General features: G+C 40.1%; 1 protein-coding gene across 4 annotated transcripts in view; it reads right to left on the minus strand.

Moving 5' to 3' along the window:
• The window catches only part of BACH2 (BACH transcriptional regulator 2), a 308,499-nt gene that overhangs the window by 96,572 nt on the left and 192,342 nt on the right, over window positions 1-19,585 (minus strand). The window contains exon 1 of one of the 4 annotated variants that reach the window (XM_075597465.1): window positions 1,965-2,333. The exons of the other annotated variants lie outside the window; for them this stretch is intronic. The gene's annotated coding sequence lies outside the window, so the exon portion shown is untranslated. Of the gene's footprint in view, window positions 1-1,964; window positions 2,334-19,585 lie in introns of those variants that run through there. 4 annotated transcript variants of the gene reach the window in all.

A 19,585-nucleotide genomic window follows, 5' to 3' on the forward strand; every position in this document is an offset into this window, starting at 1 on the left:
TCAGGTAGGAAGAGAGTCCTGTCAAGGCAGGCGCAACTGCAGCTGAATCACCGATCGCAGCATCCTCGTGGGGGAGGCTGCCGTCAGAGGTCCGTCATCACGGCATCGGGCGTCATGTGTCACAGAACCAGCTGACTCAGTGGCTCTACGCATGTCATTTTTATGATGTACATTTTTTACATAAAGTACTAAATATTTTTATTGATAGTTCTCTCCATCCGCTTTTAAAATAAAACTATTAATTGGAGATTATTTGCGGTCTCCCACTCCTGGGAACACTTGTCCGGTGGACACAATGGCAGCGGGGTTAGGCTCAATCTGGCAGCCAACAGAAAGTCACAAGGTCTCATTGGGAGATGACATTGTGACTTTCTATTGGGAACAGCAGCCAAATTTGTATATATTTTTTTTATTTAACAGAAACGACAAAAAAAATGTGAAATCAAATGTAGATGCAGTTAAGCTATGCACGACCCCTAGGTTCTTGGGGGAAGGGACTGGGAGGGCTCATCAAGTTATTGAATAAAGGAAAAGTTGCACCGCAAGTACAAAATGCCAAAACAATATGTATTGTTGAGCAGCAACATAAGCTCAGTGAGGCTCTATTCCACATACTGAATGATACCACAGTCTGTAAATACCTCTAATCCCACAGCTATCTAAATGGTTTACACAAACATAACAGATACTGCCTAGCATTTTCTTGCTTGAATTTCCGAAACAGAAAATGAAATCTGTGATTAGGGTAACATAATCACATAAAGAAAATTTATATCATCCAAAACATAAATACTGTATACCAATTAAGTAGGACCTCTCGGCAGGCATTCAGTTCTAAGGCCTCATCCATAGTAGGCGCGCGCATGCTCGCGACAAAGCGCGTGATGTCACGTGCCTTTACTTTAAGAGATCCGTGGCCTGCAGGGTTGCCAGGGACATGTCATGTCAGGGATGCCAGGGACATGTCATGTGAGCGGTTCGCCCTCATTGGCTGAACCGTGCACGTGACCCGGTTCGCGTGGCAAATGCAAACAAGTTTGTCTCGCCACGCTTCGGCACTCACAGCGAATCTATGGACATGCACATAAGCCTCCAGTTGTTTGTATTTGGCACGAGCGACGTCGGATCCTCTATGGACGCGTCCTAAGGGTTCAAATGCAGTGCTGTCTAGTATCTAAAGATAGTCCCAACTCATACTTCGAGATGGCCTTTACACCTGGTCAGGATCTAAACCGTGATTCTGCCTGTGGGTGAAAGCTTAATGATTACCATCGTATCTGTCTATGAACAAATGTAGGGATTAGAGAAAAAATTCCTAATGAAAAAGATAGATAGCAAAACTTTCAATACTGACATTAGGTGCATGTCATGAAATGTTCATTTGCTTCGGTACGGTTTATTGATAAGCTTATTTTAATGGGCTGTACCCAGCATATTACCACAGTATCACTCGAGTAGCACACAGCATTATCCAGGGGTAGTGTTACAGACAACCCCATTGTAACCCCTCTTTATTTTACCTCAGATTATATGGCCTATCACTGAGGTGGGAGCCTGAGTCCTATGGGTTACTGTTTAATTCTTATAGTGTGTGGTATATGTTGTGTGAGTCTGTAGAGACTAGACAACACAGTGGTAATGAATTATAACAAGCTTTATATACTCATATAGCTACATTTGTGTTGTTACATATCTCATATCAATCAGTACGGTGACTCTTAATCTCAGAATCATTCCATACACATATATACTTAAAACTATACCAACAGTGCGAACACTGTGCAAACAAATAACTTTTATCTCTGTCCGGCCTCCCAATCATGGGGTACTGGCCTGTAGATCCTGGTGTGCTAGCACAATCGTTGGAGCTCATAAACTATGTGTGTTGCAGGCCTGGTGCTTCACAAAGATCAAACTGTGATGGCAATATAAATACAGTTTATATCCTTTGTGGGTTAGCTCACCCACTCCAACCTGGTGTAAATCCTGCACAGCTGGACTCCTTAATCTCTCTCTGTAGTAGCCTATGTCTGCTTGCTTCCCTCTGCACTGTCAGGTCCTGGTCTCTGCTGCATGCACTGGTCCAGTGGGGCAACTCTCTCTCTCTGCAGTTTCCTCTCTCTTAGGGGTCCTGCATGAACTCTCTGTGCAGGATGGGCCTGTACACCCTCACTCCCTCAGCTCCCTTTCCAACTATCCTTTCCAACTATCAACAACTGTCACCAACTGTCACTACACTGGCTAAGCAGTCACATGGTCCAGTGGAATGTAATTCTTAAAGGGGCCATGTCGTGTGCTGATAGCAGACACAGGGGGTTACATCATACTTTCTAAAACAGCTATAGAGAAGGACTGTCTGACTGCCACTATTAAGTCATGTATGTCAACATAAACAGGAGAGGAAAAATTAGAGGGGAAAGAGGGTCGTATAACAAGTCCAATTCATAGGAAGAGAAAGGATAAACATGCATTGAGAGGTTTTTCTTTTGCATGCTTTGTTGCACCTACATCATAGCCCCGGTGCAATTATGCAGCTCTCAGTAACACTACTGGTGAAAGGTTTGGCTTTGTACGACTTGGAAGTGGGACCGCACTGCAGCACAGCATATTGTATTATATGTCTTTATTTATATAGCGCCATAAATGTACATAGCGCTTCACAGTAGTAATACATATCATATAAATAACAAATAATATAAATAACAGGTCATGGGAATAACTGCTTCAGACATAAAAGTAATATTAAGGAAGAGGAGTCCCTGCTCCAAGGAGCTTACAATCTAATTGGTAGGTAGGGAGAACGTACAGAGACAGCAGGAGGGAATTCTACTAATTGCGTCTGCAGGGGGCCAAGCTTATGTATCATGTGTTCAGAATATCCACAGTGCTATTCATATGCTTCTTTAAGCAGATGTGTCTTAAGGTGGGTCTTAAAGGTGGATAGCGAGGGGGCTAGTCGGGTATTGAGGGGAAGGGCATTCCAGAGGTGCGGGGCAGAAAGTGAGAAAGGTTTAAGGCGGGAGAGAGCTTTAGATACAAAGGGGGTAGAAAGAAGACATCCTTGAGAAGAACGCAAGAGTCGGGATGGTGCATAGCGAGAAATTAGGGCTGAGATGTAAGGAGGGGCAGAAGAATGTAAAGCTTTAAAAGTGAGAAGGAGAATTGAGTGTGAGATGCGGGATTTGATCGGAAGCCAGGAGAGGGATTTCAGGAGGGGAGATGCGGAGACAGATTTAGGAAAGAGTAGAGTGATTCTGGCAGCAGCGTTTACCCTCGTCTTATACCACTACCACTAAAACGTCTTCTTTTCAGATGTAAACAGAACACCCAAGTTCAAGTCCCTCATAGGTCAACTTGGGTCATAAAAATTATTTCATCTTCTATTTCAGGGCATTAACCACTTTATTTCCTGTGTATCAAAAAGTAATGCATTGCCTCGAGGCATCACAGGACCATTTAGCAGTATACTGGTTAAAAGGCCACCAGGGAGCATTTTAAGAACGACCTTTATTGGAAATTCTTAGATATGTATGTCATAAATGCATAAATGAACTAATTGTTCTGATTCTAAACGTGTTCTAATATGAAAGTCTACGCTGTCTGGTCTAGCAGGGGTTTTTTTTGCATCCCCCCCTCTTGCTCAGTAAGAACAAAAGTTCCTTTTTCTTCAGTTGTGGGAGCTTTATGTAAATGCCAGATTCAGACATCAGTGCAACCCACTGCATGAGCAAGAGGTACCGAAAGTAATTTCAGCAAGAATCATTTAATGTTATCATTCTCCAATGTAACAAAAAGTTCCAGCTCAGCAAACTGAGTAGTGCATCATAAGGAAATTTACAAGCAGATTGCTTAAAGAAAAACAGAAATCCCTCTCTCTGCCCTGAGCTTCTTCAGACTTGTAGACTCATTTGCATTTGTTCAAAGAAACACAAACGTCTGCTGTGTAGAGTGAAACAAGAACCATGTATAGATAAAGAAGTGTATGACCTCAAGGGAATTTCCAAGCTCCAGAAGAACTCCGTTCATGCTTATTGAACATGTAAAATTAGTACATTTTTTTTATAATACTGTATATTTTAGCCCTCCACATCAATGTCAGCCAACACCAGATTATCAGGGACATTTGTGTTTTATTTGATAGAAAACCAAATATTTACACATTTGCATATATTAAGGCAAAAAAGAACGAAGGTAGAAGGTTAAAGTAAATAGCACATCCTCAAACAAACAAGAACACAAAGTGTAACTTGCCCGATATTTAGACTTATTTTAATACAGCATCAACTATCACTATTGTTTCTTTTATAAACAGACTTTATATCAGTGTATACTGTATCATTTTGCTGTTTGCATTCCCAACTGAGCTCAATACAGTTTCCGTTTGGGGAAACCTATTTGGTAGAAAAGATGGTATATCCAGCAGGACTACAGATTATAAATACATTCTAACCATTCCGATGTCATACGACTCATTCACCCCTCTTCAATATGTAAGGACTTCTAAGCCCGGCAAGCCTTTTAGCCACATACTTTTGAATTGAACCTAGAGTATTTCTGATGTAGATAAGCTATTATTGCGCAGCAACATTTGCAGGCGACAAAGACAAAGACACAATCATGACTGCACAAATCAGAACTGGACGAGCCGCCTCCAACACGTAAAAGGGTTAATGAAACCAGAAAACGTTTGGAAAATAGATGATAATGTCACAAAATGTGGGTTGCTTGAATGTAATTATATTTCACAAACAAAAGGCACATTAAAGTACTGGACTGAAAGCTTGTGAATAAGCAATTCTGGTTTGGGACCATTTTGACAAAACTGCAAATACAGAGCACGCTGCGTTACCTCTATAGCCCTCCAGCTTGGCAGCCCATTGCGAGACTGCACCTCCTGACAGGTAAGAGGTTAATAGCGAATGACAGGAGAATAATGTAACCATAATATCATTACCCTTTTACCACATCCACTAATCTTATTACCAGGCAATTAGTCACCCTGGTTTTGTATTTCTCAGACTATCAATTGGGTTTCCAAAGCTTATTGGGACAATATTTTCTATGGTCAGTGAAGTGATTTATACATGGTTGGCCCTATACTGTACACTAATATGAAGAGACGCTTCAGGCATAGTAATAATGTTTTATGTGAATCAGTAGAGTCGTATATGATTTCGTTTGTTAACGACCTTGCACTATATAAACCCCGTGAGAGAACCGGGAGCTTGCTAGGTACCCGCTCTGTGATGCTTGGCAGGCATCTCCAGCATTGAGTGGGCTTGCAAAAAAAAAAAAAGCCATCTTCCAATACAGTTAGTTTCTACACACCGAGACCTCTGAATGGAACTGAAAAAAAATGGTGAGCTACATAAGGCATTTCCCAAAATAGAATGAACACAGCATTTTAAGCCTGCAGCCAGTTGTACTGTAATATCTTCAGCTTTATGCTGACAACCTTTTCTTTCCTGCACTCATTCAAATACAATGCCGTTGGGTCTGTATTACTAATGTCATTTAGTGAAGTGGAATTCCCTTGATACCTTCTGCAGAACTCTGTGACACTATCATTTATACTCGACACTATCATGCCGGGGCACTGATACATCGGCTTTCATCCCCCCTTCACTGCCGAATGTGCAATTTCACCTTCCATTGTGCCCTTTTGTGTATAAAAAAACAAAAAAAAAAAACACGCACACATTTTGGCCAATCACACTTAATTACAGAGCTCTCTCGCCAGAACACGATGTGCAGGAGGATTTGGATCCTCTTGCAAGACATCCATTAAAGCATAGACAGTAGGGAGTCTCTGCGTTCCGTTAAAGGGAAGTAGATCGGAGAGGCTTCCATTAACCACTTCTCAGAAGAGGAGGCTGTGCTTAGCCTGGGCGTAAAGCAGCAATCCCCACTGCTGATCTCCTGTTGTCCTTTTCCACATTGCAATAACTAGATCTCAAACACTGTGGTTCTCCCACTACTAGACCTGCAGTTCAGTGAATGTGTAATCCTGCTTTCATTGCATCATCAGGACATGGTTGGGATGACTGATGAGAATGACTTCACTAGAGCAATAATGTTATGAGCTGGTTTTAATCTCCCTGGGCATCAGAACGATGTTAATATTGGCTGGCTGCTATTTCATAGTACTGTAGATGCTAGGATAAGAAATGTTATAAATGTGTTGAAACAGGGGGGCTGGCTCTGAGAAGAAACACATAATAATAATAATAGCATGTTCTTTTATAGCGCTGCTAGTGTTACGTAGCGCTTTACAGAATTTTTTTGCAGGCACGGGTCCCTGCCCCTTGGAGCTTACAATCTATGTTTTTGGTGCCTGAGGCACAGGGAGATAAGGTGACTTGCCCAAGCTCCCCTGCTCCAAACTCAGCGCCAGTCAGTGTCTTTACTCACTGAGCCACTCCTTCTCGCACTTGGGCTATATTGCTTAAAATAGACCCCTATTTCAGGCAAGGTTTAGAAATGGACTAACAATTTGAAAGAGTTGACCATAAATATCAATATTAGTCAATAATAAAACTCTAGTTGCAAGGATGCAGAAAAGAGAGATTTGGAATTTCCTGAACACAGAAGTGCAATCTAATGAGGATAAAAAAAAAACACTTAAGAGAGAGATAGCGTTTAAAATTAATAAATGGATCATGTTTAAATGAGAGAGACAGCAGTCTACGGAGACTCGGTCCAAATGAGTGAGACGAAAAGCTTGCAGTTATTCAATCAAAGCAGCAACTCCATTGAAAAGTGGAAAATATGTACACGGACACAAAAATACACTATGGTAATAGACAAATGATGACGGCAACGTCAAAAAGGTCACATCGGCTATTAACTTTCTCAAGAAAGAAAAAAATAACAAATGTCCCTTTATCAATCCCCAAAAGATGTGGTATATACTTCTTAGATACTGTAACCCACTGCAATGTTTCAGGGCTCCTGATTTGAGATGGGCAATTTTTTTATGCGAATTTGGATTCGCAGCAAATTGGCCGTCTCCTTTGGTCCGCGGATTTCAGCGGATTCAAAAAGGGCGATTTGAATTTTGAGATTTTTTATTATTATTATTAGCAATACACTCCGTAGATTCTGCAACTCATGGATGGATTTCTGGAATCCAATCATTAAGAATCCGCCAACGGATTGCCGAATCCGCAGATTGGATTCTACAAATCCGTCCACGGGTTGTATCCAACGGCAGATTTTGATGAATCCGCACAGATCTGCCCAAATCGGATTGTACACCGCAAAACGGATTTTGGGGGTAACATCAGCGAAAATCCAGGAAACGGATTTGGGCAGATTCGCCCATCTCTACTTCTGATCCCTTCGTCAGCCTGACCATATTTACACACAGACGTGTCCAAGAGAAGACAGCAGCAGAGGGGGACTGCCAGCTCCTCAATATTTAGATTGCATGTTAATGTATGCAATGCCTACATACTAACGAATACATACATTTGTTTGTATATCTCTGAAGTTATTATCTGTTCGGATACTTGCCTGGTTACAGAACAACTCTTTGGATTCTATAACAGCGTCTTCAACAGATAATGTCTCATATTAACACAATGGCACTCAGGACAGTCTCTGGCATCGTCTGACTCCAACTATAGCAGGGTAGCGGAATTAGATATGATACATTTAAAACCGATGACACAGTTTTATGCTTGGCGGAAGTGGGTAGATTATGGCGTAAGAGGCAAGGCCCTTCCAAAGCTACAAAACTGCATAGTACAAAAATATATATTTTCAGGCAGTTCATCAAAACAAAAAGGGATTGGATATAGGATGCCTCATGCAAGATGCGGGACATATTACATCCTAACACTGCTGTTGTCAAACATGCCTAAGCTGAACATGCTCTCTTAGTGCGCTTGCTAATATGGATGCTTTTGATGGCAGGAATGTTCTAGACTTACGGAGAAGGATAGCTCTGTTTTCAGTATTAAGCGTTGTCAATGTCTGATCCTACATTTTGATCAGTAAAAGCTGATCAATAAAATCACACCATGTATTTTCACCTTCAATGTATTTTATGTGGCAGCAGAAGTCATCTGCATGCAGCACCTGATTCAGCGCCTATCAATATTCTTATTATATTGATGTTTGTGTGTACACCTTTAATTTGAAGGCCCAGTCACGCTCGGAGAAATGTATTGGAATTTTAATGAAGTAAAAGCATTCAGCATTTATAACAGATTTTCTACCATTCTTAATGCATACATTATGTATACTAGCCTTTCAAATATAAACCTGAAAGCCTAACTCAAGAAGACGTAACAGATACAATCCAATGCCCTAAACTTGTCTCTTCCATTATCTTCTCATGGGGAAAAGATGGTTGCAGTGATCCAAAAGCTGCATTGGGAAAGGCAGAGTTATAGAGCAGAGTGATTCCCAACCTTTTTTAAACTGTGCACCCCATGCTAGAATTATGTGTTCTGCGAACCCAAAATTAATACATTTCATTGTCCACTCAGACTACTGCCAACAAAACTACAGTATGGGACTGATTCTAAAACGTAGCAAAGGAGTAGAGCACTGCCAAAATATGAAAAAATCAAAAAAAAGGGGCCGGTTGCAAAAATGTTTTTGGGCATATAAGCCAAAAAAAGGACAAACACACTATTTTTCTATATTATATACCGTTTCTCTAAGAACATTTATTTTTGTGAACTACTTATTGATTACCTTGCATAGTTGGAGCATCACCAGAGGGTTTTCACCCTTTTTTTCACTCATGGGACTGATTCTAGGTGGTATAATGACCTGGAGCCCGTGTGGGGAACACACGCTTAAACAAGGTGGCATAGCTGGCAATTACTGCGGTAGCTTCCAAAGTCACGCCTAACAATGCCTAGCCACTGTGGATGCAAAGCATTGTGGGTAGCAACTTTGTAAGCACCTGTCACCCACGCGCCAAGGTGCAGTTTGGGGCCTTACTAAGTGCGCCGTCCCCACATGGGCTCAGGAGCTCACTATACTGCCTAGGATTTGCCATTACATAATTTGTGGGGGGAAGAACCCCTAGGAAACACCTCACGAACCCCTGGGGCTTCCCGGATTCCCTGTTGCGAACCACTGTTATAAAGCATTTTACAAGAAATTCACTTTGGTGGTCATATGTGAGAGTCCCAGAAGATACTAGTTTGCAACATTATATCTCATTTAGAATGCTACGTCACAATTAAACTCCTGATCAAGATGAAAACGAAACAGCAAAGGCTATTTAACATATAAAATGTAATATATAAAAACGTTTGTTTTAGTGGAACTTAACATCTAATATTCTAGCAGAGATTAGACCCAATCCTCACAAAGAGGAAAGTACCCAGAGCACTTGACACAGATTGAATGCACTTGCAGACAGCTACAGTAGCTTCTGATCTCAAGCAACTTGTCCCCAGCTATTCTCTCTGGAGTGTATCATCAGGGAAAAAAACACAGCAGATGAAAGTCTTCTTCTGTCACTGCTTTTCTCAGTGTAATTATGGCTCTTCTCCACAGCTCGATAAGGCAAAGGTGCAGGAGTAAAACAAAACAAATGACAATTTCAATAGGATTTAGAAACAGTTTTTTTCCCCCACTTTCATTGCAAAATCATCTGTAGAGTTATGAGACATCTAAGCAGAGTCTATGTATATACTGTATACTATATGAGGAAAAAATGTATCGAATGAAAGATGTTTAAATCCAGAAGATATACTGGCTGCCAGTGCAATATTATACCAGAATAAGATGTTATACCGCTCTAATCAATCTGATGATAAATAAATGATGACTGTGCCTCTCCTTTACCTCTTGGCTGTCACTAGGGAGAGCATCAATTTGTGAAGCAATATGTTATTCCACTCTCCGGCAGTAAATGGATGAACACATGTAGTGGGGGCTATGGAATTGCAGCACATAAGTAACACTATTAGACGTTCATTTTTTTGCCACCACTTTGCAGTCAAGAGCTGTTTTTAAACACTTGAAGTGAGCAGGCAGTACATCACATTTAGTCCAAACAACAATAATTATTTACTATATCTTATTGCATCCACCACCTCTGCGTTCCCGTACACATTAACACATTTCAATGTTCCTTAAAGTGAGATGGGTCGCTTGGAAACATGGCGGTGGAGCTCCATGACAGCCACAATACTGGGTAGGCAGCTACTGTTGTTTGCTTTATAATATGACCCTGGCATAAAGTGCTTGTATCTCTGTCTCAGGTAGAATGTACACATCTCCGGTGGACCTGGGACTTTATGAGCAACTCAACTTGAAAATGAGTGAATAGGAAATCTAGCAACCAAGTTGTGAATTATGATAAAAATGCTGTCTTCTCAGTTGATGAAATGCTAATTACACCCACACCGTCCAAGTAAAATGTTTTATCTCATAGTATTTGGATAAAGAATGGCCTTCAGTTACTCGAATGTCAATACCAACATCCAATTATTTTCAAACTTTTTCGAATACATGAAAACAAGGTAAGGAAATCCACAGGCGTGAAAAGATCAAACTAGAATATTTCTACCTTTATTAATGCAAAAAAAAAAAAAAAAAAAACTGTTACAATTGTGCTATTTTGGATCAATGTCCCTACATAATGGGTTCATCAAAAAATAAAGGTAATGCAGAAAAACTATTCAAAGTCAACAATAGAATATTAGAAAGAGGTTACCTGGTGTGTTCAGAGACAAGCAGCCACCTGTCAAAAAGATCTCCAGGCAATCCAAGCTGTTTTCTCAATAAAATGGTATTTGACATGAAGAGTAATGTTTCACGCTGATGAGGGCTTATGGCCGAAACGCTGGTCGTTCTTCATGTAAAATAAATAAAATTTTGTATAAAAAAAACAGCTTGTATGTGCCTGGGGATCTTTTCACCTACATAATGGGTATCAGAAATAAAAGTTTTCATCAAGGACATCATAAATAAACATACTGTACAGAATACTATACATAGAACAGGACACAAAACATGAGCTCAAACACTACTTTCAATGGATCCGGAGTCTATTTATATTCAAACATGCCAATACAAACAATGCATTTATCTAGAACACACTCAGATGTGATGTATAGAAAACCCTGGGTAAAACTGCATAACAGCACCTTCATAAACAAGCACTGAATGAGAGAATAGGTGTGAGTCACCAGATGTATCAGATTTATACCTCGCATGATTTCATTAATAAGTGCTCTCCCGTGTTCCTGCACTGTGAGGCCACTAATGGAAGATTTTTTTCTCCTTGTTTAGCCCGCCAGACTGGTCAGCCTCTGTCATTTTAATTTTTACCTAGCATGCATTGGTATGGGGTGACTCAGCAAAACTCTGACCAAATACATATCCCACAGCCTTCTGACACTGGAGTATACACAGTCAGATAAAGGATGCTTTGAGTGATTGTCAGAGCACTTGACTTGTCCTCCTTGTGCATTACTGCAAACCTAAATTCTACAAAGACATGAAGACAACTTCCTTTTCTGGAAATGTCTCAGCTACTCGATGAGGGGAACAGGGACTGCACCATAGATAAGCAGGTTCTTTTCACAAAATGCATAGACATCAGTTCTCTTTAGCATGCCTTCTGGCTACAAGCTGACAAGCGATCAATTAAACTAGAGTCACAGTAGATTGGTCAGCCCAATAAAAAGGCACATTTTCACTAGAGGTAACAGACTCTAGAGCAGATGTAAGAATCTGAGAAAACCTGCTGACAGAGATGAACAGCACTTACAGCAGTTGCTAGTGTGTATTGCATACCGATGAGCAAACTTAAGGGATTCAACTGTTACCCACAAAAATAACCGATTCCCCATAACTGACTAACTATCCGCGCCGAAGGAAATAAAGAGAAGACTGGGAGCTGCATGCGCAATATATTTTGTGCCCAAAAACAAAATCAGAGTTGCCTTCATACTATAACACTGAATACACCTGTAACCTAGCTCTGTTGATGTTGAATATTCTAGCAGAGATTAGACCCAATCCTCACAAAGAGGAAAGTACCCAGAGCACTTGACACAGATTGAATGCACTTGCAGACAGCTACAGTAGCTTCTGATCTCAAGCAACTTGTCCCCAGCTATTCTCTCTGGAGTGTATCATCAGGGAAAAAAACACAGCAGATGAAAGTCTTCTTCTGTCACTGCTTTTCTCAGTGTAATTATGGCTCTTCTCCACAGCTCGATAAGGCAAAGGTGCAGGAGTAAAACAAAACAAATGACAATTTCTATAGGATTTAGAAACAGTTTTTTTCCCCCACTTTCATTGCAAAATCATCTGTAGAGTTATGAGACATCTAAGCAGAGTCTATGTATATACTGTATACTATATGAGGAAAAAATGTATCGAATGAAAGATGTTTAAATCCAGAAGATATACTGGCTGCCAGTGCAATATTATACCAGAATAAGATGTTATACCGCTCTAATCAATCTGATGATAAATAAATGATGACTGTGCCTCTCCTTTACCTCTTGGCTGTCACTAGGGAGAGCATCAATTTGTGAAGCAATATGTTATTCCACTCTCCGGCAGTAAATGGATGAACACATGTAGTGGGGGCTATGGAATTGCAGCACATAAGTAACACTATTAGACGTTCATTTTTTTGCCACCACTTTGCAGTCAAGAGCTGTTTTTAAACACTTGAAGTGAGCAGGCAGTACATCACATTTAGTCCAAACAACAATAATTATTTACTATATCTTATTGCATCCACCACCTCTGCGTTCCCGTACACATTAACACATTTCAATGTTCCTTAAAGTGAGATGGGTCGCTTGGAAACATGGCGGTGGAGCTCCATGACAGCCACAATACTGGGTAGGCAGCTACTGTTGTTTGCTTTATAATATGACCCTGGCATAAAGTGCTTGTATCTCTGTCTCAGGTAGAATGTACACATCTCCGGTGGACCTGGGACTTTATGAGCAACTCAACTTGAAAATGAGTGAATAGGAAATCTAGCAACCAAGTTGTGAATTATGATAAAAATGCTGTCTTCTCAGTTGATGAAATGCTAATTACACCCACACCGTCCAAGTAAAATGTTTTATCTCATAGTATTTGGATAAAGAATGGCCTTCAGTTACTCGAATGTCAATACCAACATCCAATTATTTTCAAACTTTTTCGAATACATGAAAACAAGGTAAGGAAATCCACAGGCGTGAAAAGATCAAACTAGAATATTTCTACCTTTATTAATGCAAAAAAAAAAAAAAAAAAAACTGTTACAATTGTGCTATTTTGGATCAATGTCCCTACATAATGGGTTCATCAAAAAATAAAGGTAATGCAGAAAAACTATTCAAAGTCAACAATAGAATATTAGAAAGAGGTTACCTGGTGTGTTCAGAGACAAGCAGCCACCTGTCAAAAAGATCTCCAGGCAATCCAAGCTGTTTTCTCAATAAAATGGTATTTGACATGAAGAGTAATGTTTCACGCTGATGAGGGCTTATGGCCGAAACGCTGGTCGTTCTTCATGTAAAATAAATAAAATTTTGTATAAAAAAAACAGCTTGTATGTGCCTGGGGATCTTTTCACCTACATAATGGGTATCAGAAATAAAAGTTTTCATCAAGGACATCATAAATAAACATACTGTACAGAATACTATACATAGAACAGGACACAAAACATGAGCTCAAACACTACTTTCAATGGATCCGGAGTCTATTTATATTCAAACATGCCAATACAAACAATGCATTTATCTAGAACACACTCAGATGTGATGTATAGAAAACCCTGGGTAAAACTGCATAACAGCACCTTCATAAACAAGCACTGAATGAGAGAATAGGTGTGAGTCACCAGATGTATCAGATTTATACCTCGCATGATTTCATTAATAAGTGCTCTCCCGTGTTCCTGCACTGTGAGGCCACTAATGGAAGATTTTTTTCTCCTTGTTTAGCCCGCCAGACTGGTCAGCCTCTGTCATTTTAATTTTTACCTAGCATGCATTGGTATGGGGTGACTCAGCAAAACTCTGACCAAATACATATCCCACAGCCTTCTGACACTGGAGTATACACAGTCAGATAAAGGATGCTTTGAGTGATTGTCAGAGCACTTGACTTGTCCTCCTTGTGCATTACTGCAAACCTAAATTCTACAAAGACATGAAGACAACTTCCTTTTCTGGAAATGTCTCAGCTACTCGATGAGGGGAACAGGGACTGCACCATAGATAAGCAGGTTCTTTTCACAAAATGCATAGACATCAGTTCTCTTTAGCATGCCTTCTGGCTACAAGCTGACAAGCGATCAATTAAACTAGAGTCACAGTAGATTGGTCAGCCCAATAAAAAGGCACATTTTCACTAGAGGTAACAGACTCTAGAGCAGATGTAAGAATCTGAGAAAACCTGCTGACAGAGATGAACAGCACTTACAGCAGTTGCTAGTGTGTATTGCATACCGATGAGCAAACTTAAGGGATTCAACTGTTACCCACAAAAATAACCGATTCCCCATAACTGACTAACTATCCGCGCCGAAGGAAATAAAGAGAAGACTGGGAGCTGCATGCGCAATATATTTTGTGCCCAAAAACAAAATCAGAGTTGCCTTCATACTATAACACTGAATACACCTGTAACCTAGCTCTGTTGATGTTGAACAGAGGGCTTCAAAATAAGATTCAGGGCAAACAGACTCGTACCTGGTGATCAGCCACGAGCCATGTACAGTATTATCACTAATAATTCTGCAGTAGCTAAGGCACAATTGGTTTTATTTTCTACTGTGATCTTTTCACAATAAACGATGACAAAATGGCTCATAGTTGTGCTGCTAATTCAGCTTTGTATTTTATAATTCATGCTAGACAAAGGGATAATATCCCTATTCTGATTGTTTTATTTCCTAACATGGCCTATTAAAACAAAAACAAAAAATGAAACCGATTACACTGGGAATATCATACATCTCTGAGCAGCAGCCGTAAAGAGGAAAGCCTCAATACCAGATCACATAACATGGATCTCTTTTAGGTGAAGTAACCACACTGAACACTAGAATGACACAAGTAAACAAATATTATAGTGATGCAACAATGATTATCCATATTAAATTTGCATGTACATAAACACATTTCCCCACCCCCCCATAAAAAATATTCAAAGAAACATGCTTCAGGTTAGAAACAAAATGAATATTTTTCTGGCATTGATACTTATACTGCAATATAGTTTATGTGACCAATTTATTGGAAATCATGATCGTTCCTGAAGAATACTCATGATAGTTCAGTAAAAGACTTTGCACCTGCAAGATTTTTGGTTCTCAAAGGCCATTATGAACACTATAACTATAGTTAGTAAGACAGCGAGAAATGTACAGCAGGGCCCCGCTCATACGGCAGGTTCCGTTCCAGGCCACCGCCGTAAAGCGGAAATCGCCGTAAAGCGGGGCCCTGCTGTACTGTATTGTACCTTTGAAAACAGAGATGCAGAGCTGTAAACCGACTGTTTCGCTGACAAATGGCATCTGACAAGGAGTTGCGCACGCGCTGTTGCTTAGTGACAGTCGGATACCTTGCTGCTGTGCACGTCATGCCGAAAAAACGGAACAAGCGCCGAACCTAATGAATATGGGTATACATTGGGAAACGCTGTATGAGCGGAACGCCGTAAAGCAGGGCCCTGCTGTATATGCATGTGCCACAGAGGTAAGTAGTAATCTGTGAATAAGGAAAAGGTCAAACCTACTGACATGACTTTCAGATTCTTCAATTTTCCTGCTTTCTTAGGCCATTCTGCCCAAGTCCCAATAAAACACTAACAACAGTTTTGATGTAAAACGGCCACAGCATTTATTACCATCATACAAATGTGCCAGCGAACATTTCCACAACTTAACAGTTTACCCGAAATCATATCATGCCAGCCTTTGACCACTAGGGCCAATGGGCACGTATCACTAGTACCGCTCCTTCTATAGGAAGGCCCCAAGGCCTCTGTGTCGTTCCGTCTCCTCTCCAGCACCGTAGTGCAGTCGGGTCGCCGTCCAACTCCTGCACGCCTGCACCACGTGACTCCATCCTCCTCCTTGCAGCCGTCTGCACTGTTTCCACTGCCAAAGTGGATGATATCCTGTTCCGATTGTTGTAAAATGGCTGACCCTGCAGCCTGTTAACAACATTTTATACTCCCAGCTAATCCCGCCTCCAAACCTTTGCCCAATCCCTGTGCACCTCCTACAACATTCAAACTTTTAACCCCTTGCACTATACTGGTAGGGTTCATCACATCAGTCATGGGCCCTATTCCTTAGCGTTCCATGGCCAAGCTGAAAATAGAGGGCCTGTTGCAAAAACAATGGACAGACAGATGGGAGGTAGAGAGATGTGAGATAAAGAGATGGGGAAGAACGTGAAGGAAGAGCAAGAGATAAACATAAGATTGGGTCAAATATTATGGTTTAAGATGCAGGTCATTTAAATGTATTTTAAAAGGTACACATTGTTTAATATTGTAAACAAACATCCTAAGCATTTTCAGGTTTTGTAGCTTGGTTGTTTGAAGGGAAAATATCACAATTTTAATGCATAATACACCTTGAAACATATTTTCTGGGTTTTTTTTATTCAACCAGCCGCATTATTAAAACAGGAGAAGACCGTAAAACCTGTAACATTCCAGGAACACCTTCCATATTTAACATGGTAAAGCAATATTTCCTACTGTATTACCTCAGTTAACAAGTGTTGAAGAAACCCTTTTTTGAAATTTAAAAAAATATATATTTGCTTCAGTATATACATATATCATTTTTGTTTTACTCCCCTTCCATGGAACAAGAACATTTAGAGGTCATTCCTGGTGTCCATAATGACACATTATTCAAATAGGGGTGGAGCAAGTGCCTAAACCGACTTGCAACAATGAACCAATATGTTACGATACGTGGGGGTAAAAGAGCTGCACTGTCAGACAACCAGAGGGGTAAATAAAACACCTTCGCTGTGGAGTGAATTCTGTCACTTCCTGTTGCGCATAAAAACTCGATACTGATCCAACTAAATATTTTATGGGGATTTAATAAATACATATTTGTTGTCTTAAACATCTAGTTTTAACATAGAGCATAGATGGCAGATCAGAAACAATTGGCCCACCTACTCTCCTCATTTTCCTTTCTGTGGTGAAACCTTCTAGCCAATTAGCCTTTTCATATTTGAGGTAGTCTTATGAGGTAGTCCAAGCATTTTGCAATTCCATTATTGTATTGGCATCTACCACGTCTGTTGAGAGGCAATTCTATGAAACCACCATTTCACTTCCTCACATCTCCCAAGCTTCCCATCTTCTAGCTTCAGCACACAAGCTCTTGTTCTGGCATTTCTCGACTGAAATATATTTCCCTCCTGTACCTTCTTGATACCCACGATCAAAAATGATGTTTTATCATATTGCTACTCTCCCTTTCGTCTTCCAAGCTGTACAAGTTAAAGGTCATTACATCTTTCATGATACAGTAGGTTTTATGATGTAGATCATGCATTTTAGTAGCTCTTCTTTGCACAATTTTCATTTTATGTATGTCCTTCTGGAGAAATGGCACCTGAAACTGAACACAGTTGTCTAGGTAAAGTCTCCCCAATTATCTTTTTCTTCTGGCTTTTGCCATTGCTTTGTTACTTTGCTCGCCTATTTAGAAGTCAGATGAAATAATGACTGTAATGGAAATGCCATAAGATATTAAGCATTTGAATAAATCGGGCACAGAAGAGGTTAATTTTACGTGCAAATTGTCTTAAAAATAAAAGAATTGTTTTTATGACAGGTCAAGACTCTTTCTGTTTCTGTGTTGATCTAGAAAGTCAACTTAAACTGGGGGTCATCTATGGCCTACTAATAGGAAAAATAGGTATATTATGGAAGTCTGGTGACAATACCCAGATCTTGGGCTGTCGGCCTCAAAGGAACCTCACATTCTTAAAATATCCCCTGTGAATAACAGAGAGGGGTGACGAACAGGTCAGCATTTACTGCACCGACACACTTTATTCGAGCAAATACCCGGTATGTACCTGGCAGATACCTGGAATGCGCCGCTCCTCACCTCTAACAAGCCCCGTTGCATTTGCCTTCCCAGCCTGGGTTCATGCCTGGCTGATGGGCGGCTAATCTGTTAAATGATAATGATTAGGATTTAATAGGCTGCAATGCTTCGCGTGTCTACCAGATGGCATAAATTCATGAATTGTAATGCAGTATATATATATATACTGTGCAGTATTGCAGCCAGCGGGAATAAAATGCTTCAATCCCTGCCTGGAAAATAACCCAATGCACTCGGGCAGAAAACAGTCACAAACCTCAATACACCCGGGTATACCCGAATTCGTGGGACTAGCCGAGCTCGAATAAAGTGTGTCGCCAGTGTAGTTTGAGGTCTATACTAGACCTCGTGATGCATAAGAACACAAAATACATATTTCTAACCAGCACATTCAGCTGTTTCAATGGAGTCCAAAAATACTGGACTAGTTAAACTGCATGTGTGAGATATCTATTTGTGACTCAAACGGAGCACTAAAAACATAAAATTGAATATCCACGCGTGCATATTACGTACACGGGCGCAACAGTGAATCTGGTCGGATATTAACAAGATAGGTGAATTCCCATCTTCCCTGCTCCAGTGACCTCTTTGGAAAAGATATATGTTTGAATATGTGGAAATGTATAACAATCTTGTTTGTTTATCTTTTGATTTTAGGAAACAGTCTTCGTTTATTATAATGCATGTTTTTGTAATAATCTTTTTCTGTAAACTAAGCACTGTACTACTTTTGTATTTTAAATCTAAACTTTAAAAAGAATATCTTTGGGCTCTGATGGAACTTGCACATTTTGTAGAGCATAATTTACATTTCAGACACGTTTTGCTGAATGGCACTATATTTTAGTGGATTGAGTGCATATTTTCTGTAGTAAACAGGGACAAAGACCCTGCAAATTAATATTTGATAACTCTTTGGTGGTGGCAGAGAGTAAAAATAGATATTGTGACATATTGAGGGGAGATATTATTAATTTGAGGGACCTCGCGCAGGTGAACATTGGATCAGCTAGATAGCCCTGTGAATTAACCCTCGTCACATATACAGGTCACGTGCTCATAGAAGTACTGCTCATGACAATGACTCTCGGGTCCCTGTTCTTTGTGGTGGTAAATATTTTAGTACCATTAATCCGTTGTTCTGCATTTAGGTTTTTGTGGCCAAGTTTTTGCACATCTTAGCATTAAATGGCAGATACCTCATTCCTAACCAAGCCTTTATTTGATCTAAACCATTTTGTTTCCCCTTCTAGGAATGTAAACCACGTAAACAGATATCTGTGTCATTTGCACTACATCCAGTTTTTGATCGAAATGTATGAAAACACCAGTGAATAGTTTAACGTAAAAAATGAAAAAGTAAATTAACATGAAAACTTTGTCTCAGACGGCAATATCTGTGCCAAGAATCAGGAACAAGCATACAGTGATTACATTCCCAGACAGGCAACACACACCAAAAATGTTTTACACATGATCATTATATGTGTA

The sequence above is a fragment of the Ascaphus truei genome, chromosome 4 (genome assembly GCF_040206685.1).
Source record: "Ascaphus truei isolate aAscTru1 chromosome 4, aAscTru1.hap1, whole genome shotgun sequence".
In the NCBI taxonomy this organism is placed as follows: domain Eukaryota; kingdom Metazoa; phylum Chordata; class Amphibia; order Anura; family Ascaphidae; genus Ascaphus; species Ascaphus truei.